Raw genomic sequence first — 14,385 nt, 5'->3', positions numbered from 1 at the left:
TGTGAGAGTCCATGCTATAGTGGATCTAACATAATAGTGAGAGTCCAGTCCATAGTGGATCCAACATAATAGTGTGAGAGTCCAGTCCATAGTGGATCTAACATAATAGTGAGAGTCCAGTCCATAGTGGGGACAGCAGGAGACCATCCCAAGCGGAGACGGGTCAGCAGCGCAGAGATGTCCCCAACCGACGTTTCTGGGTGTTGTTGATAAATGGCTTTCACTTTGCTTAGTAGAGTTTTAACTTGCACTTACAGATGTAGCGACCAACTGTAGAATAGAATAGAATAGAAAGTACTTTATTGACCCCTGGGGGAAATTCAGCACCACACAATGTGAGCAAACTGTGGGGCGGTATAGCTAGGTTGGTAGAGTGGTTGTGCCAGCAACTTGAGGGTTCCAGGTTCGATCCCCGCTTCCGCCATCCTAGTCACTGCCGTTGCGTCCTTGGGCAAGACACTTTACCCACCTGCTCCCAGTGCCGCCCACACTGGTTTGAATGTAACTTAAATATTGGGTTTCACTATGTAAAAAGCGCTTTGAGTCACTAGAGAAAAGCGCTATATAAATATAATTCACTTCACTTCACAATAGACAAAAATAATAATAAATAATATAATATATATAATATATGAATAATACAAATACATTCTACATTTAAGTGCAGTCAAGGAACATGTGCATTATACAGTCTGATGGCTGTCGTGTAAAGGATATCACCACATGGGCTCGGGAACACTTCAGAAAACCACCGTCAGTAACTACGTCCCCGCAGTACCCTCCGTCGTCTTGAAAGTGAGCTGTGCGTCTGGCCTGGTCCTCCCTCTGGACTCTTCCCTGCCTCCCTCGCGCTTCCCGATCCTCGACTCCTCGCTTGCCCCCGGACTCTGACGTCTCTCTCTGCCCCACGGACCTCTCGCGGATCTCGGACCCCGTTTGCCTCGCCCTCTTTGGATTTGTCTGCTTCCTCATCCCACAACACTAGGTAAAACACACTACAGCTAATCACACACATAGTTACGCACCACATACACTTTTGGATCTAGTTCCATTTCCTTAGTTTGTATTCTATTGTTTGATTATTATATATAGGGTGAATATATATAATATATCTATTAGGGATGTCCCGATCCAGGTTTTTGCACTTCCGATCCGATACCGATACTGACCGATACTGACCGATACTGGCCTATCCGAGCATGTATTAAAGTTTAAAGTTATTTAGCCTACTTAGTTGTCAGAATCATGTTGAAAAGGGTTTTAGTACTCTTGATAACAACTAGCCAGCTGAATTAGGGGAGTTTGAATAATACACAATGGTTGGTAACAAGAAACTGACCTGTTTATTCAAGGATAAACACAAAATAGACAAAATTATACATGACAAACAGAAATGGCATCATTGAACTAGGGCTGGGCGATATGGCCTTTTTTTAATATTGTGATATTTTAAGGCCATATTGCGATACACGATATATATCTCGATATTTTGCCTTAGCCTTGAATGAACACTTGATGCATATAATCACAGCAGTATGATGATTCTATGTGTCTACATTAAAACATTCTTCTTCATACTGCATTAATATATGCTACTTTTAAACTTTCATGCAGAGAAGGAAATCACAACTAAAAAAAAATCACAATTTTTTTCATACGGTGTTGATGTGGAAATGTTTGCCTCGGCATTTTGATGGTGTGGACGTGTGGCACCGAACGGAGATAAGCGTCTCGACAGACGTTGCAATATTTGAACAATGATGACGAAAACTGTTTTCTCTGTCGTGTCTGTGTGTCGAAAATTGTTATGCGCTTATTTTTTTATTTGATTTTGTGCGTGGCATAGATTGAGGACGCTTGAGAAGGCGCGCACCTTAGCGGCTGCGCTAGCATCACAGCTAACGTTAGCCATGCTGCTACCTCGCTCTCTGCTGGGAGAGGGCGTATACTAGAGATGCGCGGATAGGCAATTATTTCATCCGCAACCGCATCAGAAAGTCGTCAACCATCCGCCATCCACCCGATGTAACATTTGATCAGAACCGCATCCGCCCGCACCCGCCCGTTGTTATATATCTAATATAGACGATGCAAGGCATTAGTGAGGTTATAAAGCGTTTGCCTGTTAAAGAAAGGAGACTGATCCAATGCAGTGCAGACATTCGCGTGCCACGCTGTCACGGCCCAGACGCACACCAGTGCGCAATCATATGGGAGCCGCGCTGAGCGCACCTCCAAGCGCGTCTCGCTGCCGGCGACGGCCGGGTATATGGGCCCGACGCTCCAGCGCCATCCATTTTCAGGGCTAGTTGATTCGGCAGGTGGGTTGTTACACACTCCTTAGCGGGTTCCGACTTCCATGGCCACCGTCCAGCTGCTGTCTATATCAACCAGGGTGAGCCCCACCCCTTTTGTGAGCGCACTGCGCGCGGAGTGACCCCTGTTACGCGCCCCCGGCAACAGGGGTGGCGGGCAGGTAAGCTGCTTACCTGCTGCGCGTGACGCCGGCCGCGGCGAAGGCGGACGAGGCGGGGTGTCGGTGCGGTGGGCGCGGTGGTGACCCTGGACGTGCGTCGGGCCCTTCTCGCGGATCGCCTCAGCTACGGCTCCCGGTGGGGCCCTATCGGGGGAAGGGGCCTCGGTCCCGGACCCCGGCGAGGCGTCCCTTCTCCGCTCCGTAAAAGTGTCCATCTCTTTTTTTTTTTTTTCTTCTGTTGTGGCATATGCTGCAGGTGCCTGCTCGTTTTTCGTATGTGGGTAACAACATTTAACTATGTATATATATTTCCGAATTGGTTTAACTGCCACCCGCCTGAATCTATTTAAAATCTTTTTTTTTTTTATTTCAACCACCCGACCCGACCCGACCCGCGGATAAAATCTAATTTTTTAAAATTTCATCCGCCCGATCCGCGGATAATCCGCGGACTCCGCGGTTGTGCCCGCAAACCGCGCATCTCTAGCGTATACGTATGTGACGTGTGTCGTGACAGTATGTGACGTGTGTAAGAAGGTGCGCTCGCTGTCTGTGAGAGGGAGACACAGGAAAGATTGAGAAGAGCCTGTCGTGTAATGCCAGCAGCTAAAAGCAACTGCGTGAGAAATCACAGACCTGTGGATGTGTTGAAGGTGTGCTGGAAAAATGCGGAACGGAAATTAGGGAGCAGCAGAAAAGTGGAATGTATTATTTAAGTCGGTGCGTTGGAAAACACGGACCGGAGTTTCTTTTAAACTGGATCTGGATCGGCATTTTCCCATGCCTTGCCGATACGCATTTTTTGGCAAATATCGGCGGCCGATCCGATCCAAATATCGGATCGGGACATCCCTAATATCTATAGAGCTACATCGTCCCCTGGTGTCTGTTGCCGTCACCTCCCCCAGTTAAACCATAACAATTTGATGAGCATTCCCCCACTTTCTCAGTCTTTTTTTGCCACTTGTGCAAGCTTTTTTGAAACATTTTGCAGGTATCAAATTCCAAATGAGCTAATATTCGCAAAAAACATAGTGCAGTGTCTGATGAGCAAAGCGTTCCTGACAAAGCACGGAGTCGGTCTGAACAGACTCCGACGTCTCGAGAGGCCGCCGCTGACTAATCAGTAAGCCCCCCCCCTCTGCAAGTGGAAGAACAAGCCCCCTTAAGCTGTGACATTAATGAACACAACAAGATAAGATTTGGATTGTTATCGCGGTGCTCAGAGAGGAGATAAGAGCTTTCCAAAGCACGTTGGCGCTCCAACACTTTTTTCCAAAGAGGCGAGGGAGGCATTCCGAGGGAAGAATGGAATGCAAAGAAGTCAGTCTCGTGATCGATGTGATCCTCCTGACCTTCACCACCTTATTATAGCTACCTTGGATAGTTGCAAGAGACCTGCTTGCAGACGTGGTGATAAGGGTGAATCTATAAATGGAGGCTATTCTCTACACAACCATGAGTGAAACAAATCCGATCTGCACGAGAGTAGCAACAATACTTTTTTGTTCTAAAAAGATGTTCTAATGTGACGTACAAAACCCACAACCAGTGAAGTTGGCACGTCGTGTAAATGGTAAATAAAAACAGAATACAATGACTTGCAAATCCTTTTCAACTTATATTCAATTGAATAGACTGCAAAGACAAGATATTTAATGATCCAACTGACAAACATTGCAAAAATGTTGTCACAGGGGCATTTTTACCACGGTGTTACATGGCCTTTCCTTTTACAAACCCCGTTTCCATATGAGTTGGGAAATTGTGTTAGATGTAAATATAAACACAATACAATGATTTGCAAATCCTTTTCAACCCATATTCAATTGAATGCACTACAAAGACAACATATTTGATGTTCAAACTCATAAACTTTTATTTTTTTTTTGCAAATAATAATTAGGGCCCGCATGGCCCATTGTATAAGGACTCCCAAAGGGAGTCCTTATACAATGGGACATAAGGACCTATTGTATTTGTAAGGTTTTATTATTTATTCTTTATTCTTCCGCCGCCACATTAAACTGTAATTTGACCCACTTAACATGCTTCAAAACTCACCATATTTGACCCACACATCAGGACCTGCGAAAATTACCTTTTAAAAAAAAAAAACCGAACCCCAAAACTCAAAATTGCGCTCTAGCGCCCCCTGGGGAAAAAAAAACTAGACTGCCTATATCTCCCACTAGGAAGATTGGAGAGACATGAAACAAAAACCTGTATGTAGGTCTGACTTATATCATCGGGCATAAATAAACAGGAAGTTGGCAATTCCCCCTTCAAGACAAAAAAGTACTAAAAACAGTCACTTTTGCCTCTTTGAGCTGTAATTTGACCCTCTTAACACGCTACAAAACTCACCAAACTGAACACACACATCAGGACTGGCAACAATTGCGAGCTAATAAAAAAACCTAACCCCAAATCTCAAAATTGCGCTCTACCGCAATTTTTGAATAAAACGCAGAAAAAACTGCTCCTCGGAAGAAAAAAATGACAAAACTGCCTGTAACTCCCACTGGGAAGGTCGGAGAGGCATGAAACAAAAACCTCTATGTAGGTCTCACTTAGAACTGCATTTCATAAATTGACAACCCCCAGCAAAAATCAACAGGAAGTTTGCTATTCCCCCTTCAACACAACATTTTTGTAAAAACCGGTCACCTTTCTTCAAACATTATCTCCTCTGAGCGTGTTTGTCGTTTCGGCTTCAAACTAACACAGGAGAGAGATTGAACCCTTCTAATTGAAAGTTAGAGAAAGAGTTTTGATACCGGCTCCGGTTTTGATTTCATGACCCTTCAAAGAGCCGCTGCGCTGATGCTGCTGTTTTTTCTAGAAGGCTGCTTAAAAGCAGGAAGCACCAGCGTGCCCACACAATGCAGACAAGGTAGGTACACTAAACAAAAGTATTGGGACAATTCGGACTAAAAGTAGACAAAAGTATTGGGACACTTATGATGACAATTGAACAAAAGTATTGGGACACTTAGGACTACCACTGGACACACGTATGGGGACACCTACACTGGACAAAAGTATTTGGACACTTAGGACTACAACTTGCCAAAATTATTGGGACACTTGGGACTAAAACTGGACAAAAGTATTGGGACACTTAGGACTAGCACCTGCCAAATACGCGGGCCCGACCAATGCTGCTTGCAGCTTTAATTATTCTTTATTCTTCCGCCGCCACATTAAACTGTAATTTGACCCACTTAACATGCTTCAAAACTCACCATATTTGACCCACACATCAGGACCTGCGAAAATTACCTTTTTAAAAAAAAAAACCGAACCCCAAAACTCAAAATTGCGCTCTAGCGCCCCCTAGGAAAAAAAAAACTAGACTGCCTATATCTCCCACTAGGAAGATCGGAGAGACATGAAACAAAAACCTCTACGTAGGTCTGACTTATATCATCGGGCATAAATAAACAGGAAGTTGGCAATTCCCCCTTCAAGACAAAAAAGTACTAAAAACAGTCACTTTTGCCTCTTTGAGCTGTAATTTGACCCTCTTAACACGCTTCAAAACTCACCAAACTGAACACACACATCAGGACTGGCAAAAATTGCGATCTAATAAAAAAACCTAACCCCAAATCTCAAAATTGCGCTCTACCGCAATTTTTGAATAAAACGCAGAAAAAACTGCTCCTCGGAAGAAAAAAATGACAAAACTGCCTGTAACTCCCACTGGGAAGGTCGGAGAGGCATGAAACAAAAACCTCTATGTAGGTCTCACTTAGAACTGCATTTCATAAATTGACAACCCCCAGCAAAAATCAACAGGAAGTTTGCTATTCCCCCTTCAAAACAAAATTTTTGTAAAAACCGGTCACCTTACTTCAAACATTATCTCCTCTGAGCGCGTTTGTTGTTTCAGCTTAATCAAACTAACACAGGAGAGAGATTGAACCCTTCTGATTAAAAGTTGGCGAAAGAGTTTTGATACCTGCTCCGGTTTTGATTTTATGACCCTTCAAAGAACCGCTGCGCTGATGCTGCTGCGCTGCTGTTTTTTTAAGATGGCTGCTTAAAAGCAGGATGCACCAGCGTGCCCACACAATGCAGACTAGGTAGGTACACTAGACAAAAGTATTGGGACACTTATGACTATCACTGGATAAAAGTATTGGGACACTTATGACTATCACTGGACAAAAGTATTGGGACACTTAAGCCGAAAACTGGACAAAATTATTGGGACACTTGGGACTACAACTTGACAAAAGTATTGGGACACTTACGACTAAAAGTAGACAACAGTATTGGGAAACTTAGGACTACCACTGGACAAAAGTATTGGGACACTTACACTGGACAAAAGAATTGGGACACTTGGGACGAAAACTTGACAAAAGTATTGGGACACTTAGGACTAGCACCTGCCAAATACGCGGGCCCGACCAATGCTGCTTGCAGCTTTAATTAACTTAGAATTTCATGGCTGCAACACGTGCCAAAGTAGTTGGGAAAGGGCATGTTCACCACTGTGTTACATCACCTTTTCTTTTAACAATACTCAATAAACGATTGGGAACTGAGGACACTAATTGTTGAAGCTTTGAAAGTGGAATTCTTTCCCATTCTTGTTTTATGTAGAGCTTCAGTCGTTCAACAGTCCGGGGGTCTCCGCTGTCGTATTTTACGCTTCATAATGCGCCACACATTTTCGATGAGAGACAGGTCTGGACTGCAGGCGGGCCAGGAAAGTACCCGCACTCTTTTTTTTACGAAGCCACGCTGTTGTAACACGTACTGAATGTGGCTTGGCGTTGTCTTGCTGAAATAAGCAGGGGCGTCCATGAAAAAGACGGCGCTTAGATGGCAGCATATGTTGTTCCAAAACCTGTATGTACCTTTCAGTATTAATGGTGCCTTCACAGATGTGTAAGTTACCCATGTCTTGGGCACTAATGCACCCCCATACCATCACAGATGCTGGCTTTTGAACTTTGCGTCGATAACAGTCTGGATGGTTCGCTTCCCCTTTGGTCCGGATGACACGATGTCAAATATTTCCAAAAACAATTTGAAATGTGGACTCGTCAGACCACAGAACACTTTTCCACTTTGCATGAGTCCATCTTAGATGATCTCGGGCCCAGAGAAGCCGGCGGCGTTTCTGGGTGTTGTTGATAAATGGCTTTCGCTTTGCATAGTAGAGCTTTAACTTGCACTTACAGATGTAGCGACCAACTGTATTTAGTGACAGTGGTTTTCTGAAGTGTTCCTGAGACCATGTGGTGATATCCTTTAGAGATTGATGTCGGTTTTTGATACAGTGCCGTCTGAGGGATGGAAGGTCACGGTCATTCAATGTTGGTTTCCGGCCATGCCGCTTACGTGGAGTGATTTCTCCAGATTCTCTGAACCTTTTGATGATATTATGGACCGTAGATGTTGAAATCCCTAAATTTCTTGCAATTGCACTTTGAGAAATGTTCTTCTTAAACTGTTCGACAATTTGCTCACACAGTTGTGGACAAAGGGGTGTACCTCGCCCCATCCTTTCTTGTGAAAGACTGAGCATTTTTTGGGAAGCTGTTTTTTATACCCAATCATGGCACCCACCTGTTCCCAATTAGCCTGCACACCTGTGGGATGTTCCAAATAAGTGTTTGATGAGCATTCCTCAACTTTATCAGTATTTATTGCCACCTTTCCCAACTTCTTTGTCACGTGTTGCTGGCATCAAATTCTAAAGTTAATGATTATTTGCAAAATAAAAATTGAACATCAAATATGTTGTCTTTGTAGCATATTCAACTGAATATGGGTTGAAAATGATTTGCACATCATTGTATTCCGTTTATATTTACATCTAACACAATTTCCCAACTCATAAGGAAACAGGGTTTGTATGTTTTTTTATGGCAAACACACAAAATATGCAAAATCTTCCACCAAAAATATTTTTCTTAGTGTAATATTTGATGTGAAGTAATGTGAACCTTGGATAGGTCAATAATTCATAAAAACATTGATTTTGATTCAATATTATGTTTTGAGCAATGACAGTTTGAAAGAAAAAAAAACAGCTTTGTTTTATTAGTCAACTTTTTCTAAATTACATTTAACCTTTAAGCTTTTTTTATTTCACTTTTGTTACGTTTTTGTTTATTTGAATAGTATTTTTAGAATGTGCCGTGGGCCTTTAAAACATTAGCTGTGGGCCGCAAATGGCCTCCGGGGCACACTTTTGACACCCCTGCTATAGATAATAAAAAATTAAACGTGATAAATCTATGGATAAAAAGCAGAGCCTGGCGACGCATGCGCGTTTATCATAACTCTCTCTCTCTCTCTCTGTCTCTGCCCCTCCCTCACCAATGCTGCTGTTTGTTTTGTTTTTAACCCCTTCTTAACCCTGAACCAGTGATGTGCAGTCACTAGAGGCAGGTGAGGCCCCCCCATCATGGAAAGAAAAAAAAAGTAAAAAAAAAAAAAAAAAAATTAAATTGTTATATGTATCCAGTGATTATACTATAAAGTTATTTTCCATTTAACTTCACCAGTTTTAGATTATTTTTTATTCAAAATCGCTGAATTTTCACATTTGCCGTTCAAATACTGAGAAGAGACGGTGCGGTGAACAGCAGCCAGTTGAGGCACGTCACTCAGTGCCTCAACATGGATTGCGCAATGACTCGGCTAACTGCTGGCCTTCTGTGCAGTGAGACCGTATTGCTATATGAATTATATTATACATTTCCATAGTTTAGTTAGCTGAGGTATATAATGTACAGTGTATTTTGTCAACAACTGTATGTGTGTAAAGTATTTCTTGTGCTGAGCGATCATAAAACGGTACTGGCTGAGGCTCGCCTCCTGCACCCCTGCCGTAGAATTGTTATATCAACTAAAGCCCACACTTAAACTTTCCACGTGCAAGATTGAATCTATTTTAAAAAATTATTTCATAAGAAGCCAAAAAGTGCAAAAACAATAATGTTGGTGTTGGAGGAGTTGTGAATGACTGCAGGGACACAACATTAGATACACCTGCAGACTGCAGGTGTACCTAATTCACAACTCCTTCAACACGAACATGATTGTTTTTGCACTTTTTGGCTTCTTATTAAATAACTTTTGTAACCTATTGTCATGGGCTTTCCTCTTTGTGATGTTAAGTTCCTGTTATGCGCTGTTATACAGTATATGCCTTGAGCTCTTATTTTGAAGGCGCTAAGAGCGGAAGTGATGTCACGTTGCGGAGGTTTTTGAAAGAAGGTAAATAAAGTGGTCCTCGTGTAAACTGGAGCCTCCGTGTTTGTTATTTTGTAGTTTCATACAGTATAGGCGACATTTATAAACCCTCGGTTACACTTTTTTAAATAGATTCAATCTTGCACGTGGGAAGTTTAAGTGAGGGCTTTAGTTGCGGCGCATGGACTTAATTTATAAGTAAAGGTAAGACCATAATAACGTTTTTTTTAATTAAATGTGCTTTTTTGTGTGCTAGTTTGTATGTGTAAAGTTAAAGTTTAAGTAGCAATGATTGTCACACACACACTAGGTGTGGTGAAATATGTCCTCTGCATTTGACCCATCCCCTTGATCACCCCCTGGGAGGTGAGGGGAGCAGTGGGCAGCAGCGGCGCCGCGCCCGGGAATCATTTTTTGGTGATTTAACCCCCAATTCCAAGCCTTGATGCTGAGTGCCAAGCAGGGAAGAATGCTGGTATGAGCTTTTAAACATAACCCGTTAACTGCTGCCAATCAAATGGTGAATAAGATACTCTTTAGGGTTCATATGTTTGTAAATCTGACTGTGATGAAGTCAGTGCCTCACCGCACGTCACTGCCCTGAACGTACATTGAAAATAAACGCAACTCTAACTCAAAATGCCGGACATTTGAGGCATTTAAGAAACTCCGCCCAGACATGTCCGGTGAAAAGAGGACGTATGGTCAGTCTAGGTATACAAGTATAATTACCAACATTTACCATTGTTTGAATAAATTGCTACATAATTCTCAAGATGTTTACATGATAAATGAGCATTTCTCTCCTCTTGGCAAAGACGCAGCCTCCTCCAAGTTCAATGCACAAGCAGCGTTGGTTCCTACCGGGGTCTTAACTGCATACTGTACATACCGTACTCTTGTACATTATATAAATGTTCAGGCCAGTTATACACGTGAAAAGACAGTTTGTGCTATTTTTAAAGTGCCATTAGCATACAGGCTGTAAAAAATGTCAATGCAATAAGTCATCCTCACACTCCCATGCCAAAAAAAGCGGCCGCTGCATTCCTAGCAGCATTAGTGGCAGTAAATGTTCTGACCACACATCCAGGAGGGAAGGACTCAATCATTTTTTATTCCGCAGCCAGGAAAAACTCCCCCCCCCCTTTCCCAGGCGCCAAGTTCCTCAGGTGAAAGACTCACAGTGCGGTGCCAGCGAACGTTCCGACGACGGCTGAGTCTTGAGAGATATATGCTCAAATAATTGTTTGCACGTCAGCCGTGTTTGGCTGCGGATGGAAGGGCCGGCCCGCTGGCTCCTGATTCATGTCTGCACGGGGCCCCTATGTGTGGACTTTATGTCCCTGGATGTTTCATGTTGGCATACTTGCCAACCTTGAGACCTCCGATTTCGGGAGGTGGGGGTATGGGGGGTGGGGGGCGTGGTTAGGGGCGTGGTTAATATATATATATATATATATATATACATATATATATATATAATATATATCAAATCAAATCAAATCAACTTTATTTATAGAGCACATTTAAAATTTACCACAGGGGTAGCCAAAGTGCTGTACAATGAGCAGGTTAAAAGATAAAACGAGTACCGAGCAAACACAACACAACACAAACAGAACACGATAAAAAATAAATAATTAAAATAGAATTAATAAAAACATAAAAACATAAAAACAGGATCACAGCAGGTGTATTATGGGGCGCCATTGCAGGATGGATATCACTCAGTGTTAAAAGCCATGGAATAAAAGTATGTTTTTAAGAGAGATTTAAAAACAGGAAGAGAGGAGGCTTGTCTAACACTCAGGGGTAGGTCGTTCCAGAGCTTGGGAGCAGCAACGGCGAAAGCTCTGTCACCTCTAAGCTTCAGCCTTGTGTCGGGGACCGTCAACAGCAGCTGATCGGCTGATCTTAAGGATCGGGTGGGGCAGTAAGGCTGAAGGAGGTATAATATATATATATATATATATATATATATATATATATATATATATATATATATATATATATAAGAAATACTTAACTCTCAGTGAATTCTAGCTATATATATATATATATATATATATATATATATATATATATATATATATATATATATATATATATATATATATATATATATATATATTATTACATATATATATATATAAAGAAATACTTGAATTTCAGTGTTCATTTATTTACACATATACACACACATACTCATCTACTCATTGTTGAGTTAAGGGTTGAATTGGCCATCCTTGTTCTATTCTCTGTCACTATTTCAGAACACACACATTATACAAATATACATTATAAAATCAATAAGAAAACGGGAGCTCTAATTTGGGAGTCTGAATTAGGATCAGAAGTTCCTATATAAACATTGCGCACTCACGTCGCCTTTTTGTATTGATTACTGCAGCTGTGCACTGGATTCATTCACAAATACAAACTACAACTCACAAACACTTTAGAGTGAGGCTCCACCATCAGAATGTGTACTTTTATAAAGATCACATGCATATTATTCAGTGAGTTGATTCACCAAAACTAACCTGTTATACAGGAGGAAAAAGCACACAGGACGTTTCAATTGTTCACAGCCTGGTCGCGCTCATCAGAATGACAAGACACTTCCGGTCTGCAGGTGATAGCATTCAATTGGGAAGAAACGCCCTACTGACCAATGTGAATACTGATAAATGTGGAATGACAGCTCCAAAAACGAATTCAAACCACAAAATAAAATAAATAAATCAACACAAAAATGTGACACATTATGGGTGGGTCACATATGCATGTACAGTAGATGGCAGTATTGTCCTGTTTAAAAGTGTCACAACATTGCAAATTTTCTTGTTCTATTGGCAGATCATTTTGCTTAGTTCAAATGAAATACCCCTCATTTTTGTAGGTTTTTTTTTTCTTGTTTTTGAACACTGACTTTTTGCAGTGTAGCATTGATATTGTAAATAAACAACACATTTCCCGTCATCTCTATAAAGACACAAGTTATTTAATTTAATTTAATTTATTATTTAATTTATTTAATTTAATTTTAATTTAATTTAATTTAATTTAATTTAATTTAAAGACACAAGTTATTTAATTTCATTTAATTTTCTTTAAATATTCTCAAGTTATTTAATTTCATTTAATTTAATTTAATTTCATTTAATTTATTATTTAATTTATTATTTAATTTATTTAATTTAATTTAATTTAATTTAATTTAATTTAATTTAATGACACAAGTTATTTAATTTCCTTTAATTTTCTTTAAATATTCTCAAGTTATTTAATTTAATTTAATTTAATTTAATTTAATTTAATTTAATTTATTATTTAATTTATTATTTAATTTAATTTTAATTTTAATTTAATTTAATTTAATTTAATTTAAAGACACAAATTATTTAATTTCATTTAATTTTCTTTAAATATTCTCAAGTTATTTAATTTCATTTAATTTAATTTAATTTCATTTAATTTATTATTTATTTTATTATTTAATTTATTTAATTTAATTTTAATTTAATTTAATTTAATTTAATTTAAAGACACAAGTTATTTAATTTCATTTCCTGTCATCTCTATAAAGACACAAGTTATTTAATTTAATTTAATTTATTATTTAATTTATTTAATTTAATTTTAATTTAATTTAATTTAATTTAATTTAATTTAAAGACAGAAGTTATTTAATTTCATTTAATTTTCTTTAAATATTCTCAAGTTATTTAATTTAATTTAATTTAATTTAATTTCATTTAATTTATTATTTAATTTATTATTTAATTTATTTAATTTAATTTAAATTTAATTTAATTTAATTTAATTTAAAGACACAAGTTATTTAATTTTATTTAATTTTCTTTAAATATTCTCAAGTTATTTAATTTCATTTAATTTAATTTAATTTCATTTAATTTATTATTTAATTTATTATTTAATTTATTTTATTTAATTTTAATTTCATTTAATTTAAAGACACAAGTTATTTAATTTCATTTCCCGTCATCTCTATAAAGACACAAGTTAGATGTGCAGGTGTCGTCGGGTAAAATTGTGTTGTTTTTGAGACACAATTGTCCGCCATAATCCCAATTAATAGGATGTGTGCTGACTGTTGTCTTTTTGTCCCACTAATCCTCTTCATTTATCTGTCAGGAACCTCAATGCTTTTGGGTTGGGGATTGGATTTTCATGCTCTCCGGTACCTCCAAAAAAGCTCCTGGCAGCGAGCGGGGCCCCCAGATGCAGCAAACAGTGATACGGCCCTAAGTAGCTTTTTTTTGCCCAGCACAATGGCAGCGAGTAAAACAATGGCGAGTAATAAGATGGGCAGCCAATGAATGCTGCGGTCCAAGCTCCTCTTCACTAATGCTGGGATGAATGGAGCGCATCCCAACAGGCGCTAATGCATTAGTTCCCTCGTGATGGCCTGTTTTTGAAAGGAGGATTGCTAATAAGACGCTACCGACACATTTGGACGGCGTGAGCCTCCGCTGGGCTTTGGTGGTTTTTTTGGTGACGTTGCCCATTTCTCTGCAGGGGTCCACAATCCCTGGTAAAGAAGCATTCCAAGGCTCTCAACTATGTCTGACCTGGGAAATGAGAGATTCCTCTTCACAGATTTGACCGCCTAAAAAGGCCATCAGTATATAAGCCTCCACGTTGACGCCTTCTTCTTT

Source organism: Nerophis lumbriciformis, linkage group LG12, assembly GCF_033978685.3.
Source record: "Nerophis lumbriciformis linkage group LG12, RoL_Nlum_v2.1, whole genome shotgun sequence".
Taxonomy (NCBI): domain Eukaryota; kingdom Metazoa; phylum Chordata; class Actinopteri; order Syngnathiformes; family Syngnathidae; genus Nerophis; species Nerophis lumbriciformis.
Note: the sequence above shows the minus strand (reverse complement) of the source record.